General features: G+C 44.5%; 52 non-coding genes across 52 annotated transcripts; 6 read left to right on the plus strand and 46 right to left on the minus strand.

Annotated features, from left to right (window-relative positions):
* Positions 1–521: 521 nt before the first annotated feature.
* TRNAA-UGC (transfer RNA alanine (anticodon UGC)) lies at positions 522–593 on the minus strand. The gene has a single exon. It is a non-coding gene; the product is annotated as a tRNA-Ala (tRNA).
* A 157-nt stretch (positions 594–750) lies between these two features.
* TRNAM-CAU (transfer RNA methionine (anticodon CAU)) lies at positions 751–823 on the plus strand. The gene has a single exon. It is a non-coding gene; the product is annotated as a tRNA-Met (tRNA).
* Positions 824–1,022: 199 nt separating this feature from the next.
* On the minus strand, positions 1,023–1,094 carry TRNAA-CGC (transfer RNA alanine (anticodon CGC)). The gene has a single exon. It is a non-coding gene; the product is annotated as a tRNA-Ala (tRNA).
* A 129-nt stretch (positions 1,095–1,223) lies between these two features.
* Positions 1,224–1,309, minus strand: TRNAY-GUA (transfer RNA tyrosine (anticodon GUA)). Its single transcript is given in 2 exon segments — positions 1,224–1,259; positions 1,273–1,309. It is a non-coding gene; the product is annotated as a tRNA-Tyr (tRNA).
* Positions 1,310–2,077: 768 nt separating this feature from the next.
* On the minus strand, positions 2,078–2,149 carry TRNAA-UGC (transfer RNA alanine (anticodon UGC)). The gene has a single exon. It is a non-coding gene; the product is annotated as a tRNA-Ala (tRNA).
* Positions 2,150–2,578: 429 nt separating this feature from the next.
* Positions 2,579–2,650, minus strand: TRNAA-CGC (transfer RNA alanine (anticodon CGC)). The gene has a single exon. It is a non-coding gene; the product is annotated as a tRNA-Ala (tRNA).
* A 129-nt stretch (positions 2,651–2,779) lies between these two features.
* On the minus strand, positions 2,780–2,865 carry TRNAY-GUA (transfer RNA tyrosine (anticodon GUA)). The gene is given in 2 exon segments: positions 2,780–2,815; positions 2,829–2,865. It is a non-coding gene; the product is annotated as a tRNA-Tyr (tRNA).
* A 768-nt stretch (positions 2,866–3,633) lies between these two features.
* On the minus strand, positions 3,634–3,705 carry TRNAA-UGC (transfer RNA alanine (anticodon UGC)). The gene has a single exon. It is a non-coding gene; the product is annotated as a tRNA-Ala (tRNA).
* Positions 3,706–4,134: 429 nt separating this feature from the next.
* TRNAA-CGC (transfer RNA alanine (anticodon CGC)) lies at positions 4,135–4,206 on the minus strand. The gene has a single exon. It is a non-coding gene; the product is annotated as a tRNA-Ala (tRNA).
* Positions 4,207–4,335: 129 nt separating this feature from the next.
* On the minus strand, positions 4,336–4,421 carry TRNAY-GUA (transfer RNA tyrosine (anticodon GUA)). Its single transcript is given in 2 exon segments — positions 4,336–4,371; positions 4,385–4,421. It is a non-coding gene; the product is annotated as a tRNA-Tyr (tRNA).
* A 768-nt stretch (positions 4,422–5,189) lies between these two features.
* Positions 5,190–5,261, minus strand: TRNAA-UGC (transfer RNA alanine (anticodon UGC)). The gene has a single exon. It is a non-coding gene; the product is annotated as a tRNA-Ala (tRNA).
* A 429-nt stretch (positions 5,262–5,690) lies between these two features.
* Positions 5,691–5,762, minus strand: TRNAA-CGC (transfer RNA alanine (anticodon CGC)). Its single transcript has one exon. It is a non-coding gene; the product is annotated as a tRNA-Ala (tRNA).
* A 129-nt stretch (positions 5,763–5,891) lies between these two features.
* TRNAY-GUA (transfer RNA tyrosine (anticodon GUA)) lies at positions 5,892–5,977 on the minus strand. The gene is given in 2 exon segments: positions 5,892–5,927; positions 5,941–5,977. It is a non-coding gene; the product is annotated as a tRNA-Tyr (tRNA).
* Positions 5,978–6,745: 768 nt separating this feature from the next.
* On the minus strand, positions 6,746–6,817 carry TRNAA-UGC (transfer RNA alanine (anticodon UGC)). Its single transcript has one exon. It is a non-coding gene; the product is annotated as a tRNA-Ala (tRNA).
* A 429-nt stretch (positions 6,818–7,246) lies between these two features.
* Positions 7,247–7,318, minus strand: TRNAA-CGC (transfer RNA alanine (anticodon CGC)). The gene has a single exon. It is a non-coding gene; the product is annotated as a tRNA-Ala (tRNA).
* Positions 7,319–7,447: 129 nt separating this feature from the next.
* Positions 7,448–7,533, minus strand: TRNAY-GUA (transfer RNA tyrosine (anticodon GUA)). The gene is given in 2 exon segments: positions 7,448–7,483; positions 7,497–7,533. It is a non-coding gene; the product is annotated as a tRNA-Tyr (tRNA).
* A 768-nt stretch (positions 7,534–8,301) lies between these two features.
* On the minus strand, positions 8,302–8,373 carry TRNAA-UGC (transfer RNA alanine (anticodon UGC)). Its single transcript has one exon. It is a non-coding gene; the product is annotated as a tRNA-Ala (tRNA).
* A 429-nt stretch (positions 8,374–8,802) lies between these two features.
* TRNAA-CGC (transfer RNA alanine (anticodon CGC)) lies at positions 8,803–8,874 on the minus strand. The gene has a single exon. It is a non-coding gene; the product is annotated as a tRNA-Ala (tRNA).
* A 129-nt stretch (positions 8,875–9,003) lies between these two features.
* TRNAY-GUA (transfer RNA tyrosine (anticodon GUA)) lies at positions 9,004–9,089 on the minus strand. Its single transcript is given in 2 exon segments — positions 9,004–9,039; positions 9,053–9,089. It is a non-coding gene; the product is annotated as a tRNA-Tyr (tRNA).
* A 768-nt stretch (positions 9,090–9,857) lies between these two features.
* Positions 9,858–9,929, minus strand: TRNAA-UGC (transfer RNA alanine (anticodon UGC)). Its single transcript has one exon. It is a non-coding gene; the product is annotated as a tRNA-Ala (tRNA).
* Positions 9,930–10,086: 157 nt separating this feature from the next.
* On the plus strand, positions 10,087–10,159 carry TRNAM-CAU (transfer RNA methionine (anticodon CAU)). The gene has a single exon. It is a non-coding gene; the product is annotated as a tRNA-Met (tRNA).
* A 199-nt stretch (positions 10,160–10,358) lies between these two features.
* On the minus strand, positions 10,359–10,430 carry TRNAA-CGC (transfer RNA alanine (anticodon CGC)). Its single transcript has one exon. It is a non-coding gene; the product is annotated as a tRNA-Ala (tRNA).
* Positions 10,431–10,559: 129 nt separating this feature from the next.
* On the minus strand, positions 10,560–10,645 carry TRNAY-GUA (transfer RNA tyrosine (anticodon GUA)). Its single transcript is given in 2 exon segments — positions 10,560–10,595; positions 10,609–10,645. It is a non-coding gene; the product is annotated as a tRNA-Tyr (tRNA).
* A 768-nt stretch (positions 10,646–11,413) lies between these two features.
* TRNAA-UGC (transfer RNA alanine (anticodon UGC)) lies at positions 11,414–11,485 on the minus strand. The gene has a single exon. It is a non-coding gene; the product is annotated as a tRNA-Ala (tRNA).
* A 157-nt stretch (positions 11,486–11,642) lies between these two features.
* TRNAM-CAU (transfer RNA methionine (anticodon CAU)) lies at positions 11,643–11,715 on the plus strand. Its single transcript has one exon. It is a non-coding gene; the product is annotated as a tRNA-Met (tRNA).
* Positions 11,716–11,914: 199 nt separating this feature from the next.
* Positions 11,915–11,986, minus strand: TRNAA-CGC (transfer RNA alanine (anticodon CGC)). Its single transcript has one exon. It is a non-coding gene; the product is annotated as a tRNA-Ala (tRNA).
* A 129-nt stretch (positions 11,987–12,115) lies between these two features.
* Positions 12,116–12,201, minus strand: TRNAY-GUA (transfer RNA tyrosine (anticodon GUA)). Its single transcript is given in 2 exon segments — positions 12,116–12,151; positions 12,165–12,201. It is a non-coding gene; the product is annotated as a tRNA-Tyr (tRNA).
* Positions 12,202–12,969: 768 nt separating this feature from the next.
* On the minus strand, positions 12,970–13,041 carry TRNAA-UGC (transfer RNA alanine (anticodon UGC)). Its single transcript has one exon. It is a non-coding gene; the product is annotated as a tRNA-Ala (tRNA).
* Positions 13,042–13,198: 157 nt separating this feature from the next.
* Positions 13,199–13,271, plus strand: TRNAM-CAU (transfer RNA methionine (anticodon CAU)). Its single transcript has one exon. It is a non-coding gene; the product is annotated as a tRNA-Met (tRNA).
* Positions 13,272–13,470: 199 nt separating this feature from the next.
* Positions 13,471–13,542, minus strand: TRNAA-CGC (transfer RNA alanine (anticodon CGC)). The gene has a single exon. It is a non-coding gene; the product is annotated as a tRNA-Ala (tRNA).
* Positions 13,543–13,671: 129 nt separating this feature from the next.
* On the minus strand, positions 13,672–13,757 carry TRNAY-GUA (transfer RNA tyrosine (anticodon GUA)). Its single transcript is given in 2 exon segments — positions 13,672–13,707; positions 13,721–13,757. It is a non-coding gene; the product is annotated as a tRNA-Tyr (tRNA).
* Positions 13,758–14,525: 768 nt separating this feature from the next.
* TRNAA-UGC (transfer RNA alanine (anticodon UGC)) lies at positions 14,526–14,597 on the minus strand. The gene has a single exon. It is a non-coding gene; the product is annotated as a tRNA-Ala (tRNA).
* Positions 14,598–15,026: 429 nt separating this feature from the next.
* On the minus strand, positions 15,027–15,098 carry TRNAA-CGC (transfer RNA alanine (anticodon CGC)). Its single transcript has one exon. It is a non-coding gene; the product is annotated as a tRNA-Ala (tRNA).
* A 129-nt stretch (positions 15,099–15,227) lies between these two features.
* On the minus strand, positions 15,228–15,313 carry TRNAY-GUA (transfer RNA tyrosine (anticodon GUA)). The gene is given in 2 exon segments: positions 15,228–15,263; positions 15,277–15,313. It is a non-coding gene; the product is annotated as a tRNA-Tyr (tRNA).
* A 768-nt stretch (positions 15,314–16,081) lies between these two features.
* TRNAA-UGC (transfer RNA alanine (anticodon UGC)) lies at positions 16,082–16,153 on the minus strand. The gene has a single exon. It is a non-coding gene; the product is annotated as a tRNA-Ala (tRNA).
* A 157-nt stretch (positions 16,154–16,310) lies between these two features.
* Positions 16,311–16,383, plus strand: TRNAM-CAU (transfer RNA methionine (anticodon CAU)). Its single transcript has one exon. It is a non-coding gene; the product is annotated as a tRNA-Met (tRNA).
* A 199-nt stretch (positions 16,384–16,582) lies between these two features.
* TRNAA-CGC (transfer RNA alanine (anticodon CGC)) lies at positions 16,583–16,654 on the minus strand. The gene has a single exon. It is a non-coding gene; the product is annotated as a tRNA-Ala (tRNA).
* Positions 16,655–16,783: 129 nt separating this feature from the next.
* Positions 16,784–16,869, minus strand: TRNAY-GUA (transfer RNA tyrosine (anticodon GUA)). The gene is given in 2 exon segments: positions 16,784–16,819; positions 16,833–16,869. It is a non-coding gene; the product is annotated as a tRNA-Tyr (tRNA).
* Positions 16,870–18,138: 1,269 nt separating this feature from the next.
* On the minus strand, positions 18,139–18,210 carry TRNAA-CGC (transfer RNA alanine (anticodon CGC)). Its single transcript has one exon. It is a non-coding gene; the product is annotated as a tRNA-Ala (tRNA).
* A 129-nt stretch (positions 18,211–18,339) lies between these two features.
* On the minus strand, positions 18,340–18,425 carry TRNAY-GUA (transfer RNA tyrosine (anticodon GUA)). The gene is given in 2 exon segments: positions 18,340–18,375; positions 18,389–18,425. It is a non-coding gene; the product is annotated as a tRNA-Tyr (tRNA).
* Positions 18,426–19,193: 768 nt separating this feature from the next.
* On the minus strand, positions 19,194–19,265 carry TRNAA-UGC (transfer RNA alanine (anticodon UGC)). The gene has a single exon. It is a non-coding gene; the product is annotated as a tRNA-Ala (tRNA).
* Positions 19,266–19,422: 157 nt separating this feature from the next.
* On the plus strand, positions 19,423–19,495 carry TRNAM-CAU (transfer RNA methionine (anticodon CAU)). Its single transcript has one exon. It is a non-coding gene; the product is annotated as a tRNA-Met (tRNA).
* Positions 19,496–19,694: 199 nt separating this feature from the next.
* On the minus strand, positions 19,695–19,766 carry TRNAA-CGC (transfer RNA alanine (anticodon CGC)). The gene has a single exon. It is a non-coding gene; the product is annotated as a tRNA-Ala (tRNA).
* Positions 19,767–19,895: 129 nt separating this feature from the next.
* TRNAY-GUA (transfer RNA tyrosine (anticodon GUA)) lies at positions 19,896–19,981 on the minus strand. The gene is given in 2 exon segments: positions 19,896–19,931; positions 19,945–19,981. It is a non-coding gene; the product is annotated as a tRNA-Tyr (tRNA).
* A 768-nt stretch (positions 19,982–20,749) lies between these two features.
* TRNAA-UGC (transfer RNA alanine (anticodon UGC)) lies at positions 20,750–20,821 on the minus strand. Its single transcript has one exon. It is a non-coding gene; the product is annotated as a tRNA-Ala (tRNA).
* Positions 20,822–21,250: 429 nt separating this feature from the next.
* TRNAA-CGC (transfer RNA alanine (anticodon CGC)) lies at positions 21,251–21,322 on the minus strand. Its single transcript has one exon. It is a non-coding gene; the product is annotated as a tRNA-Ala (tRNA).
* Positions 21,323–21,451: 129 nt separating this feature from the next.
* TRNAY-GUA (transfer RNA tyrosine (anticodon GUA)) lies at positions 21,452–21,537 on the minus strand. The gene is given in 2 exon segments: positions 21,452–21,487; positions 21,501–21,537. It is a non-coding gene; the product is annotated as a tRNA-Tyr (tRNA).
* Positions 21,538–22,305: 768 nt separating this feature from the next.
* Positions 22,306–22,377, minus strand: TRNAA-UGC (transfer RNA alanine (anticodon UGC)). Its single transcript has one exon. It is a non-coding gene; the product is annotated as a tRNA-Ala (tRNA).
* A 429-nt stretch (positions 22,378–22,806) lies between these two features.
* Positions 22,807–22,878, minus strand: TRNAA-CGC (transfer RNA alanine (anticodon CGC)). Its single transcript has one exon. It is a non-coding gene; the product is annotated as a tRNA-Ala (tRNA).
* Positions 22,879–23,007: 129 nt separating this feature from the next.
* TRNAY-GUA (transfer RNA tyrosine (anticodon GUA)) lies at positions 23,008–23,093 on the minus strand. The gene is given in 2 exon segments: positions 23,008–23,043; positions 23,057–23,093. It is a non-coding gene; the product is annotated as a tRNA-Tyr (tRNA).
* A 768-nt stretch (positions 23,094–23,861) lies between these two features.
* Positions 23,862–23,933, minus strand: TRNAA-UGC (transfer RNA alanine (anticodon UGC)). Its single transcript has one exon. It is a non-coding gene; the product is annotated as a tRNA-Ala (tRNA).
* A 429-nt stretch (positions 23,934–24,362) lies between these two features.
* TRNAA-CGC (transfer RNA alanine (anticodon CGC)) lies at positions 24,363–24,434 on the minus strand. Its single transcript has one exon. It is a non-coding gene; the product is annotated as a tRNA-Ala (tRNA).
* Positions 24,435–24,483: the final 49 nt, after the last annotated feature.

A 24,483-nucleotide genomic window follows, 5' to 3' on the forward strand; every position in this document is an offset into this window, starting at 1 on the left:
AAAGGAACTTTGATACAAAGACCTTGGGCAGCATTGGTGGCAAATGGATGGCTGCGCGGAACCATGAAAGAAATGACAGAAAGTTATGGGAGTCATTACTACGCACCCAGCATCAAGAACGTGCATTTTGGATGCATTTTCAAAAGGAAAGAGAACGGAAAAATCTGTAGATTGAAGGTGATTGAGATAAACAAAATATTCCGTTTTTCTAAAAGCTACTGTAAAGAGTCTCTGGTTTAGAAGAAGAACCCTTACCAATGATCAAGAGAGATGCGACAGATTTCTATCATCAAAGCATTATGGTTGTCAAGATGAATCATCACTTTGATGTCTTCAACAAGTAGGATTCTTTTGATCTATAATCATCAAAAATGAGATAGCCCCATTTCATGGGATTTTTCAAGGCAAACGTCTGACAGATTAAGCGGGGTCCTCATCCCGGTTGGAGGACATATCTCTTCCTTCATCATGATGCCAGCCTAGCTTTCGGCCCAAAATCCAAGGTAAGCATGGCAAAAGTCTGGAGATGCCGGGGATTGAACCCGGGGCCTCATACATGCAAAGCATGCGCTCTACCACTGAGCTACATCCCCACTTCTGCAAGGTTTGACTGTATGATTGGAAACCCTGCATTGAACCGACGGCCACATCACCCCATTCGACTCTGCTGTATACAATGTCAGTCAGGAAAATCCTTCAGCCTTGTACCTGGATGATCTTCATGGTCTTATGTACAGATGCCTATATACAGCCTTCTTAGCGCAGTAGGCAGCGCGTCAGTCTCATAATCTGAAGGTCCTGAGTTCGATCCTCAGAGAGGGCATTTATTTCCTTCTTTTGGAATGCAAAATTCTCCGATTTTCTTGAAATGCGCAAACTATGCCTAGTTCAAAGATTTTTCCAAAGCAAATGTCTGACTATTTAAGTGGGGCTCTCACCCCAACTGCATGACAAACTTCTTCTTTCTGCATGATGGCAGGCTAGCCTTCTGGAAAAAAGCCAAGATAAGGAACAGAGGCTCCTGGAGATGCCGGGGATTGAACCCGGGACCTCATACATGCGAAGCATGCGCTCTACCACTGAGCTACATCCCCACTTTTGCACTCGAGCTGTTTGATGGATGCAAGGAATCCCTGAAACCCAGGGACTGCAAAGTCTCGATCATAATCAATGGAAGGTATTGTTTGAATAAAAGTGAAATATATGGAAATCGAAGCACAAAATCCTTCGAGCCGGATTTGAACCAGCGACCTAAGGATGTCTGACTTTATGCTACAGTCCTCCGCTCTACCAACTGAGCTATCGAAGGAGTGGCTGAAGTATCTTTCAGCGCTGTAATTATCTCTCGCTCAAGAAAGGTTGTGGGGGTGGGGATCAGGAGCAGATCGATGAAAATCATGAACATTACCTGCAGCTCCCTCTCAAAGTCACCAGTTCTTAGAGCACACTGTAAGGTACGTCTTATCACCCCAAAGGAGGATTTCAGACCAAAGTTCATGTTCTGTCTTGGCTTGGGGATAAGCAGGGGTGCTCCAAATTTCAATTTTACAGAAAGGAAAGGAACTTTGATACAAAGACCTTGGGCAGCATTGGTGGCAAATGGATGGCTGCGCGGAACCATGAAAGAAATGACAGAAAGTTATGGGAGTCATTACTACGCACCCAGCATCAAGAACGTGCATTTTGGATGCATTTTCAAAAGGAAAGAGAACGGAAAAATCTGTAGATTGAAGGTGATTGAGATAAACAAAATATTCCGTTTTTCTAAAAGCTACTGTAAAGAGTCTCTGGTTTAGAAGAAGAACCCTTACCAATGATCAAGAGAGATGCGACAGATTTCTATCATCAAAGCATTATGGTTGTCAAGATGAATCATCACTTTGATGTCTTCAACAAGTAGGATTCTTTTGATCTATAATCATCAAAAATGAGATAGCCCCATTTCATGGGATTTTTCAAGGCAAACGTCTGACAGATTAAGCGGGGTCCTCATCCCGGTTGGAGGACATATCTCTTCCTTCATCATGATGCCAGCCTAGCTTTCGGCCCAAAATCCAAGGTAAGCATGGCAAAAGTCTGGAGATGCCGGGGATTGAACCCGGGGCCTCATACATGCAAAGCATGCGCTCTACCACTGAGCTACATCCCCACTTCTGCAAGGTTTGACTGTATGATTGGAAACCCTGCATTGAACCGACGGCCACATCACCCCATTCGACTCTGCAGTATACAATGTCAGTCAGGAAAATCCTTCAGCCTTGTACCTGGATGATCTTCATGGTCTTATGTACAGATGCCTATATACAGTCTTCTTAGCGCAGTAGGCAGCGCGTCAGTCTCATAATCTGAAGGTCCTGAGTTCGATCCTCAGAGAGGGCATTTATTTCCTTCTTTTGGAATGCAAAATTCTCCGATTTTCTTGAAATGCGCAAACTATGCCTAGTTCAAAGATTTTTCCAAAGCAAATGTCTGACTATTTAAGTGGGGCTCTCACCCCAACTGCATGACAAACTTCTTCTTTCTGCATGATGGCAGGCTAGCCTTCTGGAAAAAAGCCAAGATAAGGAACAGAGGCTCCTGGAGATGCCGGGGATTGAACCCGGGACCTCATACATGCGAAGCATGCGCTCTACCACTGAGCTACATCCCCACTTTTGCCCTCGAGCTGTTTGATGGATGCAAGGAATCCCTGAAACCCAGGGACTGCAAAGTCTCGATCATAATCAATGGAAGGTATTGTTTGAATAAAAGTGAAATATATGGAAATTGAAGCAAAAAATCCTTCGAGCCGGATTTGAACCAGCGACCTAAGGATGTCTGACTTTATGCTACAGTCCTCCGCTCTACCAACTGAGCTATCGAAGGAGTGGCTGAAGTATCTTTCAGCGCTGTAATTATCTCTCGCTCAAGAAAGGTTGTGGGGGTGGGGATCAGGAGCAGATCGATGAAAATCATGAACATTACCTGCAGCTCCCTCTCAAAGTCACCAGTTCTTAGAGCACACTGTAAGGTACGTCTTATCACCCCAAAGGAGGATTTCAGACCAAAGTTCATGTTCTGTCTTGGCTTGGGGATAAGCAGGGGTGCTCCAAATTTCAATTTTACAGAAAGGAAAGGAACTTTGATACAAAGACCTTGGGCAGCATTGGTGGCAAATGGATGGCTGCGCGGAACCATGAAAGAAATGACAGAAAGTTATGGGAGTGATTACTACGCACCCAGCATCAAGAACGTGCATTTTGGATGCATTTTCAAAAGGAAAGAGAACGGAAAAATCTGTAGATTGAAGGTGATTGAGATAAACAAAATATTCCGTTTTTCTAAAAGCTACTGTAAAGAGTCTCTGGTTTAGAAGAAGAACCCTTACCAATGATCAAGAGAGATGCGACAGATTTCTATCATCAAAGCATTATGGTTGTCAAGATGAATCATCACTTTGATGTCTTCAACAAGTAGGATTCTTTTGATCTATAATCATCAAAAATGAGATAGCCCCATTTCATGGGATTTTTCAAGGCAAACGTCTGACAGATTAAGCGGGGTCCTCATCCCGGTTGGAGGACATATCTCTTCCTTCATCATGATGCCAGCCTAGCTTTCGGCCCAAAATCCAAGGTAAGCATGGCAAAAGTCTGGAGATGCCGGGGATTGAACCCGGGGCCTCATACATGCAAAGCATGCGCTCTACCACTGAGCTACATCCCCACTTCTGCAAGGTTTGACTGTATGATTGGAAACCCTGCATTGAACCGACGGCCACATCACCCCATTCGACTCTGCAGTATACAATGTCAGTCAGGAAAATCCTTCAGCCTTGTACCTGGATGATCTTCATGGTCTTATGTACAGATGCCTATATACAGTCTTCTTAGCGCAGTAGGCAGCGCGTCAGTCTCATAATCTGAAGGTCCTGAGTTCGATCCTCAGAGAGGGCATTTATTTCCTTCTTTTGGAATGCAAAATTCTCCGATTTTCTTGAAATGCGCAAACTATGCCTAGTTCAAAGATTTTTCCAAAGCAAATGTCTGACTATTTAAGTGGGGCTCTCACCCCAACTGCATGACAAACTTCTTCTTTCTGCATGATGGCAGGCTAGCCTTCTGGAAAAAAGCCAAGATAAGGAACAGAGGCTCCTGGAGATGCCGGGGATTGAACCCGGGACCTCATACATGCGAAGCATGCGCTCTACCACTGAGCTACATCCCCACTTTTGCCCTCGAGCTGTTTGATGGATGCAAGGAATCCCTGAAACCCAGGGACTGCAAAGTCTCGATCATAATCAATGGAAGGTATTGTTTGAATAAAAGTGAAATATATGGAAATCGAAGCAAAAAATCCTTCGAGCCGGATTTGAACCAGCGACCTAAGGATGTCTGACTTTATGCTACAGTCCTCCGCTCTACCAACTGAGCTATCGAAGGAGTGGCTGAAGTATCTTTCAGCGCTGTAATTATCTCTCGCTCAAGAAAGGTTGTGGGGGTGGGGATCAGGAGCAGATCGATGAAAATCATGAACATTACCTGCAGCTCCCTCTCAAAGTCACCAGTTCTTAGAGCACACTGTAAGGTACGTCTTATCACCCCAAAGGAGGATTTCAGACCAAAGTTCATGTTCTGTCTTGGCTTGGGGATAAGCAGGGGTGCTCCAAATTTCAATTTTACAGAAAGGAAAGGAACTTTGATACAAAGACCTTGGGCAGCATTGGTGGCAAATGGATGGCTGCGCGGAACCATGAAAGAAATGACAGAAAGTTATGGGAGTCATTACTACGCACCCAGCATCAAGAACGTGCATTTTGGATGCATTTTCAAAAGGAAAGAGAACGGAAAAATCTGTAGATTGAAGGTGATTGAGATAAACAAAATATTCCGTTTTTCTAAAAGCTACTGTAAAGAGTCTCTGGTTTAGAAGAAGAACCCTTACCAATGATCAAGAGAGATGCGACAGATTTCTATCATCAAAGCATTATGGTTGTCAAGATGAATCATCACTTTGATGTCTTCAACAAGTAGGATTCTTTTGATCTATAATCATCAAAAATGAGATAGCCCCATTTCATGGGATTTTTCAAGGCAAACGTCTGACAGATTAAGCGGGGTCCTCATCCCGGTTGGAGGACATATCTCTTCCTTCATCATGATGCCAGCCTAGCTTTCGGCCCAAAATCCAAGGTAAGCATGGCAAAAGTCTGGAGATGCCGGGGATTGAACCCGGGGCCTCATACATGCAAAGCATGCGCTCTACCACTGAGCTACATCCCCACTTCTGCAAGGTTTGACTGTATGATTGGAAACCCTGCATTGAACCGACGGCCACATCACCCCATTCGACTCTGCAGTATACAATGTCAGTCAGGAAAATCCTTCAGCCTTGTACCTGGATGATCTTCATGGTCTTATGTACAGATGCCTATATACAGTCTTCTTAGCGCAGTAGGCAGCGCGTCAGTCTCATAATCTGAAGGTCCTGAGTTCGATCCTCAGAGAGGGCATTTATTTCCTTCTTTTGGAATGCAAAATTCTCCGATTTTCTTGAAATGCGCAAACTATGCCTAGTTCAAAGATTTTTCCAAAGCAAATGTCTGACTATTTAAGTGGGGCTCTCACCCCAACTGCATGACAAACTTCTTCTTTCTGCATGATGGCAGGCTAGCCTTCTGGAAAAAAGCCAAGATAAGGAACAGAGGCTCCTGGAGATGCCGGGGATTGAACCCGGGACCTCATACATGCGAAGCATGCGCTCTACCACTGAGCTACATCCCCACTTTTGCCCTCGAGCTGTTTGATGGATGCAAGGAATCCCTGAAACCCAGGGACTGCAAAGTCTCGATCATAATCAATGGAAGGTATTGTTTGAATAAAAGTGAAATATATGGAAATTGAAGCAAAAAATCCTTCGAGCCGGATTTGAACCAGCGACCTAAGGATGTCTGACTTTATGCTACAGTCCTCCGCTCTACCAACTGAGCTATCGAAGGAGTGGCTGAAGTATCTTTCAGCGCTGTAATTATCTCTCGCTCAAGAAAGGTTGTGGGGGTGGGGATCAGGAGCAGATCGATGAAAATCATGAACATTACCTGCAGCTCCCTCTCAAAGTCACCAGTTCTTAGAGCACACTGTAAGGTACGTCTTATCACCCCAAAGGAGGATTTCAGACCAAAGTTCATGTTCTGTCTTGGCTTGGGGATAAGCAGGGGTGCTCCAAATTTCAATTTTACAGAAAGGAAAGGAACTTTGATACAAAGACCTTGGGCAGCATTGGTGGCAAATGGATGGCTGCGCGGAACCATGAAAGAAATGACAGAAAGTTATGGGAGTGATTACTACGCACCCAGCATCAAGAACGTGCATTTTGGATGCATTTTCAAAAGGAAAGAGAACGGAAAAATCTGTAGATTGAAGGTGATTGAGATAAACAAAATATTCCGTTTTTCTAAAAGCTACTGTAAAGAGTCTCTGGTTTAGAAGAAGAACCCTTACCAATGATCAAGAGAGATGCGACAGATTTCTATCATCAAAGCATTATGGTTGTCAAGATGAATCATCACTTTGATGTCTTCAACAAGTAGGATTCTTTTGATCTATAATCATCAAAAATGAGATAGCCCCATTTCATGGGATTTTTCAAGGCAAACGTCTGACAGATTAAGCGGGGTCCTCATCCCGGTTGGAGGACATATCTCTTCCTTCATCATGATGCCAGCCTAGCTTTCGGCCCAAAATCCAAGGTAAGCATGGCAAAAGTCTGGAGATGCCGGGGATTGAACCCGGGGCCTCATACATGCAAAGCATGCGCTCTACCACTGAGCTACATCCCCACTTCTGCAAGGTTTGACTGTATGATTGGAAACCCTGCATTGAACCGACGGCCACATCACCCCATTCGACTCTGCAGTATACAATGTCAGTCAGGAAAATCCTTCAGCCTTGTACCTGGATGATCTTCATGGTCTTATGTACAGATGCCTATATACAGTCTTCTTAGCGCAGTAGGCAGCGCGTCAGTCTCATAATCTGAAGGTCCTGAGTTCGATCCTCAGAGAGGGCATTTATTTCCTTCTTTTGGAATGCAAAATTCTCCGATTTTCTTGAAATGCGCAAACTATGCCTAGTTCAAAGATTTTTCCAAAGCAAATGTCTGACTATTTAAGTGGGGCTCTCACCCCAACTGCATGACAAACTTCTTCTTTCTGCATGATGGCAGGCTAGCCTTCTGGAAAAAAGCCAAGATAAGGAACAGAGGCTCCTGGAGATGCCGGGGATTGAACCCGGGACCTCATACATGCGAAGCATGCGCTCTACCACTGAGCTACATCCCCACTTTTGCCCTCGAGCTGTTTGATGGATGCAAGGAATCCCTGAAACCCAGGGACTGCAAAGTCTCGATCATAATCAATGGAAGGTATTGTTTGAATAAAAGTGAAATATATGGAAATCGAAGCAAAAAATCCTTCGAGCCGGATTTGAACCAGCGACCTAAGGATGTCTGACTTTATGCTACAGTCCTCCGCTCTACCAACTGAGCTATCGAAGGAGTGGCTGAAGTATCTTTCAGCGCTGTAATTATCTCTCGCTCAAGAAAGGTTGTGGGGGTGGGGATCAGGAGCAGATCGATGAAAATCATGAACATTACCTGCAGCTCCCTCTCAAAGTCACCAGTTCTTAGAGCACACTGTAAGGTACGTCTTATCACCCCAAAGGAGGATTTCAGACCAAAGTTCATGTTCTGTCTTGGCTTGGGGATAAGCAGGGGTGCTCCAAATTTCAATTTTACAGAAAGGAAAGGAACTTTGATACAAAGACCTTGGGCAGCATTGGTGGCAAATGGATGGCTGCGCGGAACCATGAAAGAAATGACAGAAAGTTATGGGAGTCATTACTACGCACCCAGCATCAAGAACGTGCATTTTGGATGCATTTTCAAAAGGAAAGAGAACGGAAAAATCTGTAGATTGAAGGTGATTGAGATAAACAAAATATTCCGTTTTTCTAAAAGCTACTGTAAAGAGTCTCTGGTTTAGAAGAAGAACCCTTACCAATGATCAAGAGAGATGCGACAGATTTCTATCATCAAAGCATTATGGTTGTCAAGATGAATCATCACTTTGATGTCTTCAACAAGTAGGATTCTTTTGATCTATAATCATCAAAAATGAGATAGCCCCATTTCATGGGATTTTTCAAGGCAAACGTCTGACAGATTAAGCGGGGTCCTCATCCCGGTTGGAGGACATATCTCTTCCTTCATCATGATGCCAGCCTAGCTTTCGGCCCAAAATCCAAGGTAAGCATGGCAAAAGTCTGGAGATGCCGGGGATTGAACCCGGGGCCTCATACATGCAAAGCATGCGCTCTACCACTGAGCTACATCCCCACTTCTGCAAGGTTTGACTGTATGATTGGAAACCCTGCATTGAACCGACGGCCACATCACCCCATTCGACTCTGCAGTATACAATGTCAGTCAGGAAAATCCTTCAGCCTTGTACCTGGATGATCTTCATGGTCTTATGTACAGATGCCTATATACAGTCTTCTTAGCGCAGTAGGCAGCGCGTCAGTCTCATAATCTGAAGGTCCTGAGTTCGATCCTCAGAGAGGGCATTTATTTCCTTCTTTTGGAATGCAAAATTCTCCGATTTTCTTGAAATGCGCAAACTATGCCTAGTTCAAAGATTTTTCCAAAGCAAATGTCTGACTATTTAAGTGGGGCTCTCACCCCAACTGCATGACAAACTTCTTCTTTCTGCATGATGGCAGGCTAGCCTTCTGGAAAAAAGCCAAGATAAGGAACAGAGGCTCCTGGAGATGCCGGGGATTGAACCCGGGACCTCATACATGCGAAGCATGCGCTCTACCACTGAGCTACATCCCCACTTTTGCCCTCGAGCTGTTTGATGGATGCAAGGAATCCCTGAAACCCAGGGACTGCAAAGTCTCGATCATAATCAATGGAAGGTATTGTTTGAATAAAAGTGAAATATATGGAAATTGAAGCAAAAAATCCTTCGAGCCGGATTTGAACCAGCGACCTAAGGATGTCTGACTTTATGCTACAGTCCTCCGCTCTACCAACTGAGCTATCGAAGGAGTGGCTGAAGTATCTTTCAGCGCTGTAATTATCTCTCGCTCAAGAAAGGTTGTGGGGGTGGGGATCAGGAGCAGATCGATGAAAATCATGAACATTACCTGCAGCTCCCTCTCAAAGTCACCAGTTCTTAGAGCACACTGTAAGGTACGTCTTATCACCCCAAAGGAGGATTTCAGACCAAAGTTCATGTTCTGTCTTGGCTTGGGGATAAGCAGGGGTGCTCCAAATTTCAATTTTACAGAAAGGAAAGGAACTTTGATACAAAGACCTTGGGCAGCATTGGTGGCAAATGGATGGCTGCGCGGAACCATGAAAGAAATGACAGAAAGTTATGGGAGTGATTACTACGCACCCAGCATCAAGAACGTGCATTTTGGATGCATTTTCAAAAGGAAAGAGAACGGAAAAATCTGTAGATTGAAGGTGATTGAGATAAACAAAATATTCCGTTTTTCTAAAAGCTACTGTAAAGAGTCTCTGGTTTAGAAGAAGAACCCTTACCAATGATCAAGAGAGATGCGACAGATTTCTATCATCAAAGCATTATGGTTGTCAAGATGAATCATCACTTTGATGTCTTCAACAAGTAGGATTCTTTTGATCTATAATCATCAAAAATGAGATAGCCCCATTTCATGGGATTTTTCAAGGCAAACGTCTGACAGATTAAGCGGGGTCCTCATCCCGGTTGGAGGACATATCTCTTCCTTCATCATGATGCCAGCCTAGCTTTCGGCCCAAAATCCAAGGTAAGCATGGCAAAAGTCTGGAGATGCCGGGGATTGAACCCGGGGCCTCATACATGCAAAGCATGCGCTCTACCACTGAGCTACATCCCCACTTCTGCAAGGTTTGACTGTATGATTGGAAACCCTGCATTGAACCGACGGCCACATCACCCCATTCGACTCTGCTGTATACAATGTCAGTCAGGAAAATCCTTCAGCCTTGTACCTGGATGATCTTCATGGTCTTATGTACAGATGCCTATATACAGCCTTCTTAGCGCAGTAGGCAGCGCGTCAGTCTCATAATCTGAAGGTCCTGAGTTCGATCCTCAGAGAGGGCATTTATTTCCTTCTTTTGGAATGCAAAATTCTCCGATTTTCTTGAAATGCGCAAACTATGCCTAGTTCAAAGATTTTTCCAAAGCAAATGTCTGACTATTTAAGTGGGGCTCTCACCCCAACTGCATGACAAACTTCTTCTTTCTGCATGATGGCAGGCTAGCCTTCTGGAAAAAAGCCAAGATAAGGAACAGAGGCTCCTGGAGATGCCGGGGATTGAACCCGGGACCTCATACATGCGAAGCATGCGCTCTACCACTGAGCTACATCCCCACTTTTGCACTCGAGCTGTTTGATGGATGCAAGGAATCCCTGAAACCCAGGGACTGCAAAGTCTCGATCATAATCAATGGAAGGTATTGTTTGAATAAAAGTGAAATATATGGAAATCGAAGCACAAAATCCTTCGAGCCGGATTTGAACCAGCGACCTAAGGATGTCTGACTTTATGCTACAGTCCTCCGCTCTACCAACTGAGCTATCGAAGGAGTGGCTGAAGTATCTTTCAGCGCTGTAATTATCTCACGCTCAAGAAAGGTTGTGGGGGTGGGGATCAGGAGCAGATCGATGAAAATCATGAACATTACCTGCAGCTCCCTCTCAAAGTCACCAGTTCTTAGAGCACACTGTAAGGTACGTCTTATCACCCCAAAGGAGGATTTCAGACCAAAGTTCATGTTCTGTCTTGGCTTGGGGATAAGCAGGGGTGCTCCAAATTTCAATTTTACAGAAAGGAAAGGAACTTTGATACAAAGACCTTGGGCAGCATTGGTGGCAAATGGATGGCTGCGCGGAACCATGAAAGAAATGACAGAAAGTTATGGGAGTCATTACTACGCACCCAGCATCAAGAACGTGCATTTTGGATGCATTTTCAAAAGGAAAGAGAACGGAAAAATCTGTAGATTGAAGGTGATTGAGATAAACAAAATATTCCGTTTTTCTAAAAGCTACTGTAAAGAGTCTCTGGTTTAGAAGAAGAACCCTTACCAATGATCAAGAGAGATGCGACAGATTTCTATCATCAAAGCATTATGGTTGTCAAGATGAATCATCACTTTGATGTCTTCAACAAGTAGGATTCTTTTGATCTATAATCATCAAAAATGAGATAGCCCCATTTCATGGGATTTTTCAAGGCAAACGTCTGACAGATTAAGCGGGGTCCTCATCCCGGTTGGAGGACATATCTCTTCCTTCATCATGATGCCAGCCTAGCTTTCGGCCCAAAATCCAAGGTAAGCATGGCAAAAGTCTGGAGATGCCGGGGATTGAACCCGGGGCCTCATACATGCAAAGCATGCGCTCTACCACTGAGCTACATCCCCACTTCTGCAAGGTTTGACTGTATGATTGGAAACCCTGCATTGAACCGACGGCCACATCACCCCATTCGACTCTGCTGTATACAATGTCAGTCAGGAAAATCCTTCAGCCTTGTACCTGGATGATCTTCATGGTCTTATGTACAGATGCCTATATACAGCCTTCTTAGCGCAGTAGGCAGCGCGTCAGTCTCATAATCTGAAGGTCCTGAGTTCGATCCTCAGAGAGGGCATTTATTTCCTTCTTTTGGAATGCAAAATTCTCCGATTTTCTTGAAATGCGCAAACTATGCCTAGTTCAAAGATTTTTCCAAAGCAAATGTCTGACTATTTAAGTGGGGCTCTCACCCCAACTGCATGACAAACTTCTTCTTTCTGCATGATGGCAGGCTAGCCTTCTGGAAAAAAGCCAAGATAAGGAACAGAGGCTCCTGGAGATGCCGGGGATTGAACCCGGGACCTCATACATGCGAAGCATGCGCTCTACCACTGAGCTACATCCCCACTTTTGCACTCGAGCTGTTTGATGGATGCAAGGAATCCCTGAAACCCAGGGACTGCAAAGTCTCGATCATAATCAATGGAAGGTATTGTTTGAATAAAAGTGAAATATATGGAAATCGAAGCACAAAATCCTTCGAGCCGGATTTGAACCAGCGACCTAAGGATGTCTGACTTTATGCTACAGTCCTCCGCTCTACCAACTGAGCTATCGAAGGAGTGGCTGAAGTATCTTTCAGCGCTGTAATTATCTCACGCTCAAGAAAGGTTGTGGGGGTGGGGATCAGGAGCAGATCGATGAAAATCATGAACATTACCTGCAGCTCCCTCTCAAAGTCACCAGTTCTTAGAGCACACTGTAAGGTACGTCTTATCACCCCAAAGGAGGATTTCAGACCAAAGTTCATGTTCTGTCTTGGCTTGGGGATAAGCAGGGGTGCTCCAAATTTCAATTTTACAGAAAGGAAAGGAACTTTGATACAAAGACCTTGGGCAGCATTGGTGGCAAATGGATGGCTGCGCGGAACCATGAAAGAAATGACAGAAAGTTATGGGAGTCATTACTACGCACCCAGCATCAAGAACGTGCATTTTGGATGCATTTTCAAAAGGAAAGAGAACGGAAAAATCTGTAGATTGAAGGTGATTGAGATAAACAAAATATTCCGTTTTTCTAAAAGCTACTGTAAAGAGTCTCTGGTTTAGAAGAAGAACCCTTACCAATGATCAAGAGAGATGCGACAGATTTCTATCATCAAAGCATTATGGTTGTCAAGATGAATCATCACTTTGATGTCTTCAACAAGTAGGATTCTTTTGATCTATAATCATCAAAAATGAGATAGCCCCATTTCATGGGATTTTTCAAGGCAAACGTCTGACAGATTAAGCGGGGTCCTCATCCCGGTTGGAGGACATATCTCTTCCTTCATCATGATGCCAGCCTAGCTTTCGGCCCAAAATCCAAGGTAAGCATGGCAAAAGTCTGGAGATGCCGGGGATTGAACCCGGGGCCTCATACATGCAAAGCATGCGCTCTACCACTGAGCTACATCCCCACTTCTGCAAGGTTTGACTGTATGATTGGAAACCCTGCATTGAACCGACGGCCACATCACCCCATTCGACTCTGCTGTATACAATGTCAGTCAGGAAAATCCTTCAGCCTTGTACCTGGATGATCTTCATGGTCTTATGTACAGATGCCTATATACAGCCTTCTTAGCGCAGTAGGCAGCGCGTCAGTCTCATAATCTGAAGGTCCTGAGTTCGATCCTCAGAGAGGGCATTTATTTCCTTCTTTTGGAATGCAAAATTCTCCAATTTTCTTGAAATGCGCAAACTATGCCTAGTTCAAAGATTTTTCCAAAGCAAATGTCTGACTATTTAAGTGGGGCTCTCACCCCAACTGCATGACAAACTTCTTCTTTCTGCATGATGGCAGGCTAGCCTTCTGGAAAAAAGCCAAGATAAGGAACAGAGGCTCCTGGAGATGCCGGGGATTGAACCCGGGACCTCATACATGCGAAGCATGCGCTCTACCACTGAGCTACATCCCCACTTTTGCACTCGAGCTGTTTGATGGATGCAAGGAATCCCTGAAACCCAGGGACTGCAAAGTCTCGATCATAATCAATGGAAGGTATTGTTTGAATAAAAGTGAAATATATGGAAATCGAAGCACAAAATCCTTCGAGCCGGATTTGAACCAGCGACCTAAGGATGTCTGACTTTATGCTACAGTCCTCCGCTCTACCAACTGAGCTATCGAAGGAGTGGCTGAAGTATCTTTCAGCGCTGTAATTATCTCTCGCTCAAGAAAGGTTGTGGGGGTGGGGATCAGGAGCAGATCGATGAAAATCATGAACATTACCTGCAGCTCCCTCTCAAAGTCACCAGTTCTTAGAGCACACTGTAAGGTACGTCTTATCACCCCAAAGGAGGATTTCAGACCAAAGTTCATGTTCTGTCTTGGCTTGGGGATAAGCAGGGGTGCTCCAAATTTCAATTTTACAGAAAGGAAAGGAACTTTGATACAAAGACCTTGGGCAGCATTGGTGGCAAATGGATGGCTGCGCGGAACCATGAAAGAAATGACAGAAAGTTATGGGAGTCATTACTACGCACCCAGCATCAAGAACGTGCATTTTGGATGCATTTTCAAAAGGAAAGAGAACGGAAAAATCTGTAGATTGAAGGTGATTGAGATAAACAAAATATTCCGTTTTTCTAAAAGCTACTGTAAAGAGTCTCTGGTTTAGAAGAAGAACCCTTACCAATGATCAAGAGAGATGCGACAGATTTCTATCATCAAAGCATTATGGTTGTCAAGATGAATCATCACTTTGATGTCTTCAACAAGTAGGATTCTTTTGATCTATAATCATCAAAAATGAGATAGCCCCATTTCATGGGATTTTTCAAGGCAAACGTCTGACAGATTAAGCGGGGTCCTCATCCCGGTTGGAGGACATATCTCTTCCTTCATCATGATGCCAGCCTAGCTTTCGGCCCAAAATCCAAGGTAAGCATGGCAAAAGTCTGGAGATGCCGGGGATTGAACCCGGGGCCTCATACATGCAAAGCATGCGCTCTACCACTGAGCTACATCCCCACTTCTGCAAGGTTTGACTGTATGATTGGAAACCCTGCATTGAACCGACGGCCACATCACCCCATTCGACTCTGCAGTATACAATGTCAGTCAGGAAAATCCTTCAGCCTTGTACCTGGATGATCTTCATGGTCTTATGTACAGATGCCTATATACAGTCTTCTTAGCGCAGTAGGCAGCGCGTCAGTCTCATAATCTGAAGGTCCTGAGTTCGATCCTCAGAGAGGGCATTTATTTCCTTCTTTTGGAATGCAAAATTCTCCGATTTTCTTGAAATGCGCAAACTATGCCTAGTTCAAAGATTTTTCCAAAGCAAATGTCTGACTATTTAAGTGGGGCTCTCACCCCAACTGCATGACAAACTTCTTCTTTCTGCATGATGGCAGGCTAGCCTTCTGGAAAAAAGCCAAGATAAGGAACAGAGGCTCCTGGAGATGCCGGGGATTGAACCCGGGACCTCATACATGCGAAGCATGCGCTCTACCACTGAGCTACATCCCCACTTTTGCCCTCGAGCTGTTTGATGGATGCAAGGAATCCCTGAAACCCAGGGACTGCAAAGTCTCGATCATAATCAATGGAAGGTATTGTTTGAATAAAAGTGAAATATATGGAAATTGAAGCAAAAAATCCTTCGAGCCGGATTTGAACCAGCGACCTAAGGATGTCTGACTTTATGCTACAGTCCTCCGCTCTACCAACTGAGCTATCGAAGGAGTGGCTGAAGTATCTTTCAGCGCTGTAATTATCTCTCGCTCAAGAAAGGTTGTGGGGGTGGGGATCAGGAGCAGATCGATGAAAATCATGAACATTACCTGCAGCTCCCTCTCAAAGTCACCAGTTCTTAGAGCACACTGTAAGGTACGTCTTATCACCCCAAAGGAGGATTTCAGACCAAAGTTCATGTTCTGTCTTGGCTTGGGGATAAGCAGGGGTGCTCCAAATTTCAATTTTACAGAAAGGAAAGGAACTTTGATACAAAGACCTTGGGCAGCATTGGTGGCAAATGGATGGCTGCGCGGAACCATGAAAGAAATGACAGAAAGTTATGGGAGTCATTACTACGCACCCAGCATCAAGAACGTGCATTTTGGATGCATTTTCAAAAGGAAAGAGAACGGAAAAATCTGTAGATTGAAGGTGATTGAGATAAACAAAATATTCCGTTTTTCTAAAAGCTACTGTAAAGAGTCTCTGGTTTAGAAGAAGAACCCTTACCAATGATCAAGAGAGATGCGACAGATTTCTATCATCAAAGCATTATGGTTGTCAAGATGAATCATCACTTTGATGTCTTCAACAAGTAGGATTCTTTTGATCTATAATCATCAAAAATGAGATAGCCCCATTTCATGGGATTTTTCAAGGCAAACGTCTGACAGATTAAGCGGGGTCCTCATCCCGGTTGGAGGACATATCTCTTCCTTCATCATGATGCCAGCCTAGCTTTCGGCCCAAAATCCAAGGTAAGCATGGCAAAAGTCTGGAGATGCCGGGGATTGAACCCGGGGCCTCATACATGCAAAGCATGCGCTCTACCACTGAGCTACATCCCCACTTCTGCAAGGTTTGACTGTATGATTGGAAACCCTGCATTGAACCGACGGCCACATCACCCCTTTCGACTCTGCAGTATACAATGTCAGTCAGGAAAATCCTTCAGCCTTGTACCTGGATGATCTTCATGGTCTTATGTACAGATGCCTATATACAGCCTTCTTAGCGCAGTAGGCAGCGCGTCAGTCTCATAATCTGAAGGTCCTGAGTTCGATCCTCAGAGAGGGCATTTATTTCCTTCTTTTGGAATGCAAAATTCTCCGATTTTCTTGAAATGCGCAAACTATGCCTAGTTCAAAGATTTTTCCAAAGCAAATGTCTGACTATTTAAGTGGGGCTCTCACCCCAACTGCATGACAAACTTCTTCTTTCTGCATGATGGCAGGCTAGCCTTCTGGAAAAAAGCCAAGATAAGGAACAGAGGCTCCTGGAGATGCCGGGGATTGAACCCGGGACCTCATACATGCGAAGCATGCGCTCTACCACTGAGCTACATCCCCACTTTTGCACTCGAGCTGTTTGATGGATGCAAGGAATCCCTGAAACCCAGGGACTGCAAAGTCTCGATCATAATCAATGGAAGGTATTGTTTGAATAAAAGTGAAATATATGGAAATCGAAGCACAAAATCCTTCGAGCCGGATTTGAACCAGCGACCTAAGGATGTCTGACTTTATGCTACAGTCCTCCGCTCTACCAACTGAGCTATCGAAGGAGTGGCTGAAGTATCTTTCAGCGCTGTAATTATCTCTCGCTCAAGAAAGGTTGTGGGGGTGGGGATCAGGAGCAGATCGATGAAAATCATGAACATTACCTGCAGCTCCCTCTCAAAGTCACCAGTTCTTAGAGCACACTGTAAGGTACGTCTTATCACCCCAAAGGAGGATTTCAGACCAAAGTTCATGTTCTGTCTTGGCTTGGGGATAAGCAGGGGTGCTCCAAATTTCAATTTTACAGAAAGGAAAGGAACTTTGATACAAAGACCTTGGGCAGCATTGGTGGCAAATGGATGGCTGCGCGGAACCATGAAAGAAATGACAGAAAGTTATGGGAGTGATTACTACGCACCCAGCATCAAGAACGTGCATTTTGGATGCATTTTCAAAAGGAAAGAGAACGGAAAAATCTGTAGATTGAAGGTGATTGAGATAAACAAAATATTCCGTTTTTCTAAAAGCTACTGTAAAGAGTCTCTGGTTTAGAAGAAGAACCCTTACCAATGATCAAGAGAGATGCGACAGATTTCTATCATCAAAGCATTATGGTTGTCAAGATGAATCATCACTTTGATGTCTTCAACAAGTAGGATTCTTTTGATCTATAATCATCAAAAATGAGATAGCCCCATTTCATGGGATTTTTCAAGGCAAACGTCTGACAGATTAAGCGGGGTCCTCATCCCGGTTGGAGGACATATCTCTTCCTTCATCATGATGCCAGCCTAGCTTTCGGCCCAAAATCCAAGGTAAGCATGGCAAAAGTCTGGAGATGCCGGGGATGGAACCCGGGGCCTCATACATGCAAAGCATGCGCTCTACCACTGAGCTACATCCCCACTTCTGCAAGGTTTGACTGTATGATTGGAAACCCTGCATTGAACCGACGGCCACATCACCCCATTCGACTCTGCAGTATACAATGTCAGTCAGGAAAATCCTTCAGCCTTGTACCTGGATGATCTTCATGGTCTTATGTACAGATGCCTATATACAGTCTTCTTAGCGCAGTAGGCAGCGCGTCAGTCTCATAATCTGAAGGTCCTGAGTTCGATCCTCAGAGAGGGCATTTATTTCCTTCTTTTGGAATGCAAAATTCTCCGATTTTCTTGAAATGCGCAAACTATGCCTAGTTCAAAGATTTTTCCAAAGCAAATGTCTGACTATTTAAGTGGGGCTCTCACCCCAACTGCATGACAAACTTCTTCTTTCTGCATGATGGCAGGCTAGCCTTCTGGAAAAAAGCCAAGATAAGGAACAGAGGCTCCTGGAGATGCCGGGGATTGAACCCGGGACCTCATACATGCGAAGCATGCGCTCTACCACTGAGCTACATCCCCACTTTTGCCCTCGAGCTGTTTGATGGATGCAAGGAATCCCTGAAACCCAGGGACTGCAAAGTCTCGATCATAATCAATGGAAGGTATTGTTTGAATAAAAGTGAAATATATGGAAATCGAAGCAAAAAATCCTTCGAGCCGGATTTGAACCAGCGACCTAAGGATGTCTGACTTTATGCTACAGTCCTCCGCTCTACCAACTGAGCTATCGAAGGAGTGGCTGAAGTATCTTTCAGCGCTGTAATTATCTCTCGCTCAAGAAAGGTTGTGGGGGTGGGGATCAGGAGCAGATCGATGAAAATCATGAACATTACCTGCAGCTCCCTCTCAAAGTCACCAGTTCTTAGAGCACACTGTAAGGTACGTCTTATCACCCCAAAGGAGGATTTCAGACCAAAGTTCATGTTCTGTCTTGGCTTGGGGATAAGCAGGGGTGCTCCAAATTTCAATTTTACAGAAAGGAAAGGAACTTTGATACAAAGACCTTGGGCAGCATTGGTGGCAAATGGATGGCTGCGCGGAACCATGAAAGAAATGACAGAAAGTTATGGGAGTCATTACTACGCACCCAGCATCAAGAACGTGCATTTTGGATGCATTTTCAAAAGGAAAGAGAACGGAAAAATCTGTAGATTGAAGGTGATTGAGATAAACAAAATATTCCGTTTTTCTAAAAGCTACTGTAAAGAGTCTCTGGTTTAGAAGAAGAACCCTTACCAATGATCAAGAGAGATGCGACAGATTTCTATCATCAAAGCATTATGGTTGTCAAGATGAATCATCACTTTGATGTCTTCAACAAGTAGGATTCTTTTGATCTATAATCATCAAAAATGAGATAGCCCCATTTCATGGGATTTTTCAAGGCAAACGTCTGACAGATTAAGCGGGGTCCTCATCCCGGTTGGAGGACATATCTCTTCCTTCATCATGATGCCAGCCTAGCTTTCGGCCCAAAATCCAAGGTAAGCATGGCAAAAGTCTGGAGATGCCGGGGATTGAACCCGGGGCCTCATACATGCAAAGCATGCGCTCTACCACTGAGCTACATCCCCACTTCTGCAAGGTTTGACTGTATGATTGGAAACCCTGCATTGAACCGACGGCCACATCACCCCATTCGACTCTGCTGTATACAATGTCAGTCAGGAAAATCCTTCAGCCTTGTACCTGGATGATCTTCATGGTCTTATGTACAGATGCCTATATACAGCCTTCTTAGCGCAGTAGGCAGCGCGTCAGTCTCATAATCTGAAGGTCCTGAGTTCGATCCTCAGAGAGGGCATTTATTTCCTTCTTTTGGAATGCAAAATTCTCCGATTTTCTTGAAATGCGCAAACTATGCCTAGTTCAAAGATTTTTCCAAAGCAAATGTCTGACTATTTAAGTGGGGCTCTCACCCCAACTGCATGACAAACTTCTTCTTTCTGCATGATGGCAGGCTAGCCTTCTGGAAAAAAGCCAAGATAAGGAACAGAGGCTCCTGGAGATGCCGGGGATTGAACCCGGGACCTCATACATGCGAAGCATGCGCTCTACCACTGAGCTACATCCCCACTTTTGCACTCGAGCTGTTTGATGGATGCAAGGAATCCCTGAAACCCAGGGACTGCAAAGTCTCGATCATAATCAATGGAAGGTATTGTTTGAATAAAAGTGAAATATATGGAAATCGAAGCACAAAATCCTTCGAGCCGGATTTGAACCAGCGACCTAAGGATGTCTGACTTTATGCTACAGTCCTCCGCTCTACCAACTGAGCTATCGAAGGAGTGGCTGAAGTATCTTTCAGCGCTGTAATTATCTCTCGCTCAAGAAAGGTTGTGGGGGTGGGGATCAGGAGCAGATCGATGAAAATCATGAACATTACCTGCAGCTCCCTCTCAAAGTCACCAGTTCTTAGAGCACACTGTAAGGTACGTCTTATCACCCCAAAGGAGGATTTCAGACCAAAGTTCATGTTCTGTCTTGGCTTGGGGATAAGCAGGGGTGCTCCAAATTTCAATTTTACAGAAAGGAAAGGAACTTTGATACAAAGACCTTGGGCAGCATTGGTGGCAAATGGATGGCTGCGCGGAACCATGAAAGAAATGACAGAAAGTTATGGGAGTCATTACTACGCACCCAGCATCAAGAACGTGCATTTTGGATGCATTTTCAAAAGGAAAGAGAACGGAAAAATCTGTAGATTGAAGGTGATTGAGATAAACAAAATATTCCGTTTTTCTAAAAGCTACTGTAAAGAGTCTCTGGTTTAGAAGAAGAACCCTTACCAATGATCAAGAGAGATGCGACAGATTTCTATCATCAAAGCATTATGGTTGTCAAGATGAATCATCACTTTGATGTCTTCAACAAGTAGGATTCTTTTGATCTATAATCATCAAAAATGAGATAGCCCCATTTCATGGGATTTTTCAAGGCAAACGTCTGACAGATTAAGCGGGGTCCTCATCCCGGTTGGAGGACATATCTCTTCCTTCATCATGATGCCAGCCTAGCTTTCGGCCCAAAATCCAAGGTAAGCATGGCAAAAGTCTGGAGATGCCGGGGATTGAACCCGGGGCCTCATACATGCAAAGCATGCGCTCTACCACTGAGCTACATCCCCACTTCTGCAAGGTTTGACTGTATGATTGGAAACCCTGCATTGAACCGACGGCCACATCACCCCATTCGACTCTGCAGTATACAATGTCAGTCAGGAAAATCCTTCAGCCTTGTACCTGGATGATCTTCATGGTCTTATGTACAGATGCCTATATACAGTCTTCTTAGCGCAGTAGGCAGCGCGTCAGTCTCATAATCTGAAGGTCCTGAGTTCGATCCTCAGAGAGGGCATTTATTTCCTTCTTTTGGAATGCAAAATTCTCCGATTTTCTTGAAATGCGCAAACTATGCCTAGTTCAAAGATTTTTCCAAAGCAAATGTCTGACTATTTAAGTGGGGCTCTCACCCCAACTGCATGACAAACTTCTTCTTTCTGCATGATGGCAGGCTAGCCTTCTGGAAAAAAGCCAAGATAAGGAACAGAGGCTCTTGGAGATGCCGGGGATTGAACCCGGGACCTCATACATGCGAAGCATGCGCTCTACCACTGAGCTACATCCCCACTTTTGCCCTCGAGCTGTTTGATGGATGCAAGGAATCCCTGAAACCCAGGGACTGCAAAGTCTCGATCATAATCAATGGAAGGTATTGTTTGAATAAAAGTGAAATATATGGAAATTGAAGCAAAAAATCCTTCGAGCCGGATTTGAACCAGCGACCTAAGGATGTCTGACTTTATGCTACAGTCCTCCGCTCTACCAACTGAGCTATCGAAGGAGTGGCTGAAGTATCTTTCAGCGCTGTAATTATCTCTCGCTCAAGAAAGGTTGTGGGGGTGGGGATCAGGAGCAGATCGATGAAAATCATGAACATTACCTGCAGCTCCCTCTCAAAGTCACCAGTTCTTAGAGCACACTGTAAGGTACGTCTTATCACCCCAAAGGAGGATTTCAGACCAAAGTTCATGTTCTGTCTTGGCTTGGGGATAAGCAGGGGTGCTCCAAATTTCAATTTTACAGAAAGGAAAGGAACTTTGATACAAAGACCTTGGGCAGCATTGGTGGCAAATGGATGGCTGCGCGGAACCATGAAAGAAATGACAGAAAGTTATGGGAGTGATTACTACGCACCCAGCATCAAGAACGTGCATTTTGGATGCATTTTCAAAAGGAAAGAGAACGGAAAAATCTGTAGATTGAAGGTGATTGAGATAAACAAAATATTCCGTTTTTCTAAAAGCTACTGTAAAGAGTCTCTGGTTTAGAAGAAGAACCCTTACCAATGATCAAGAGAGATGCGACAGATTTCTATCATCAAAGCATTATGGTTGTCAAGATGAATCATCACTTTGATGTCTTCAACAAGTAGGATTCTTTTGATCTATAATCATCAAAAATGAGATAGCCCCATTTCATGGGATTTTTCAAGGCAAACGTCTGACAGATTAAGCGGGGTCCTCATCCCGGTTGGAGGACATATCTCTTCCTTCATCATGATGCCAGCCTAGCTTTCGGCCCAAAATCCAAGGTAAGCATGGCAAAAGTCTGGAGATGCCGGGGATTGAACCCGGGGCCTCATACATGCAAAGCATGCGCTCTACCACTGAGCTACATCCCCACTTCTGCAAGGTTTGACTGTATGATTGGAAACCCTGCATTGAACCGACGGCCACATCACCCCATTCGACTCTGCAGTATACAATGTCAGTCAGGAAAATCCTTCAGCCTTGTACCTGGATGATCTTCATGGTCTTATGTACAGATGCCTATATACAGTCTTCTTAGCGCAGTAGGCAGCGCGTCAGTCTCATAATCTGAAGGTCCTGAGTTCGATCCTCAGAGAGGGCATTTATTTCCTTCTTTTGGAATGCAAAATTCTCCGATTTTCTTGAAATGCGCAAACTATGCCTAGTTCAAAGATTTTTCCAAAGCAAATGTCTGACTATTTAAGTGGGGCTCTCACCCCAACTGCATGACAAACTTCTTCTTTCTGCATGATGGCAGGCTAGCCTTCTGGAAAAAAGCCAAGATAAGGAACAGAGGCTCCTGGAGATGCCGGGGATTGAACCCGGGACCTCATACATGCGAAGCATGCGCTCTACCACTGAGCTACATCCCCACTTTTGCCCTCGAGCTGTTTGATGGATGCAAGGAATCCCTGAAACCCAGGGACTGCAAAGTCTCGATCATAATCAATGGAAGGTATTGTTTGAATAAAAGTGAAATATATGGAAATCGAAGCAAAAAATCCTTCGAGCCGGATTTGAACCAGCGACCTAAGGATGTCTGACTTTATGCTACAGTCCTCCGCTCTACCAACTGAGCTATCGAAGGAGTGGCTGAAGTATCTTTCAGCGCTGTAATTATCTCTCGCTCAAGAAAGGTTGTGGGGGTGGGGATCAGGAGCAGATCGATGAAAATCATGAACATTACCTGCAGCTCCCTCTCAAAGTCACCAGTTCTTAGAGCACACTGTAAGGTACGTCTTATCACCCCAAAGGAGGATTTCAGACCAAAGTTCATGTTCTGTCTTGGCTTGGGGATAAGCAGGGGTGCTCCAAATTTCAATTTTACAGAAAGGAAAGGAACTTTGATACAAAGACCTTGGGCAGCATTGGTGGCAAATGGATGGCTGCGCGGAACCATGAAAGAAATGACAGAAAGTTATGGGAGTGATTACTACGCACCCAGCATCAAGAACGTGCATTTTGGATGCATTTTCAAAAGGAAAGAGAACGGAAAAATCTGTAGATTGAAGGTGATTGAGATAAACAAAATATTCCGTTTTTCTAAAAGCTACTGTAAAGAGTCTCTGGTTTAGAAGAAGAACCCTTACCAATGATCAAGAGAGATGCGACAGATTTCTATCATCAAAGCATTATGGTTGTCAAGATGAATCATCACTTTGATGTCTTCAACAAGTAGGATTCTTTTGATCTATAATCATCAAAAATGAGATAGCCCCATTTCATGGGATTTTTCAAGGCAAACGTCTGACAGATTAAGCGGGGTCCTCATCCCGGTTGGAGGACATATCTCTTCCTTCATCATGATGCCAGCCTAGCTTTCGGCCCAAAATCCAAGGTAAGCATGGCAAAAGTCTGGAGATGCCGGGGATTGAACCCGGGGCCTCATACATGCAAAGCATGCGCTCTACCACTGAGCTACATCCCCACTTCTGCAAGGTTTGACTGTATGATTGGAAACCCTGCATTGAACCGACGGCCACATCACCCCATTCGACTCTGCAGTATACAATGTCAGTCAGGAAAATCCTTCAGCCTTGTACCTGGATGATCTTCATGGTCTTATGTACAGATGCCTATATACAGTCTTCTTAGCGCAGTAGGCAGCGCGTCAGTCTCATAATCTGAAGGTCCTGAGTTCGATCCTCAGAGAGGGCATTTATTTCCTTCTTTTGGAATGCAAAATTCTCCGATTTTCTTGAAATGCGCAAACTATGCCTAGTTCAAAGATTTTTCCAAAGCAAATGTCTGACTATTTAAGTGGGGCTCTCACCCCAACTGCATGACAAACTTCTTCTTTCTGCATGATGGCAGGCTAGCCTTCTGGAAAAAAGCCAAGATAAGGAACAGAGGCTCCTGGAGATGCCGGGGATTGAACCCGGGACCTCATACATGCGAAGCATGCGCTCTACCACTGAGCTACATCCCCACTTTTGCCCTCGAGCTGTTTGATGGATGCAAGGAATCCCTGAAACCCA

This window comes from Triturus cristatus, chromosome 4_1 (assembly GCF_964204655.1).
Source record: "Triturus cristatus chromosome 4_1, aTriCri1.1, whole genome shotgun sequence".
NCBI classification, from domain to species: Eukaryota; Metazoa; Chordata; class Amphibia; order Caudata; family Salamandridae; genus Triturus; species Triturus cristatus.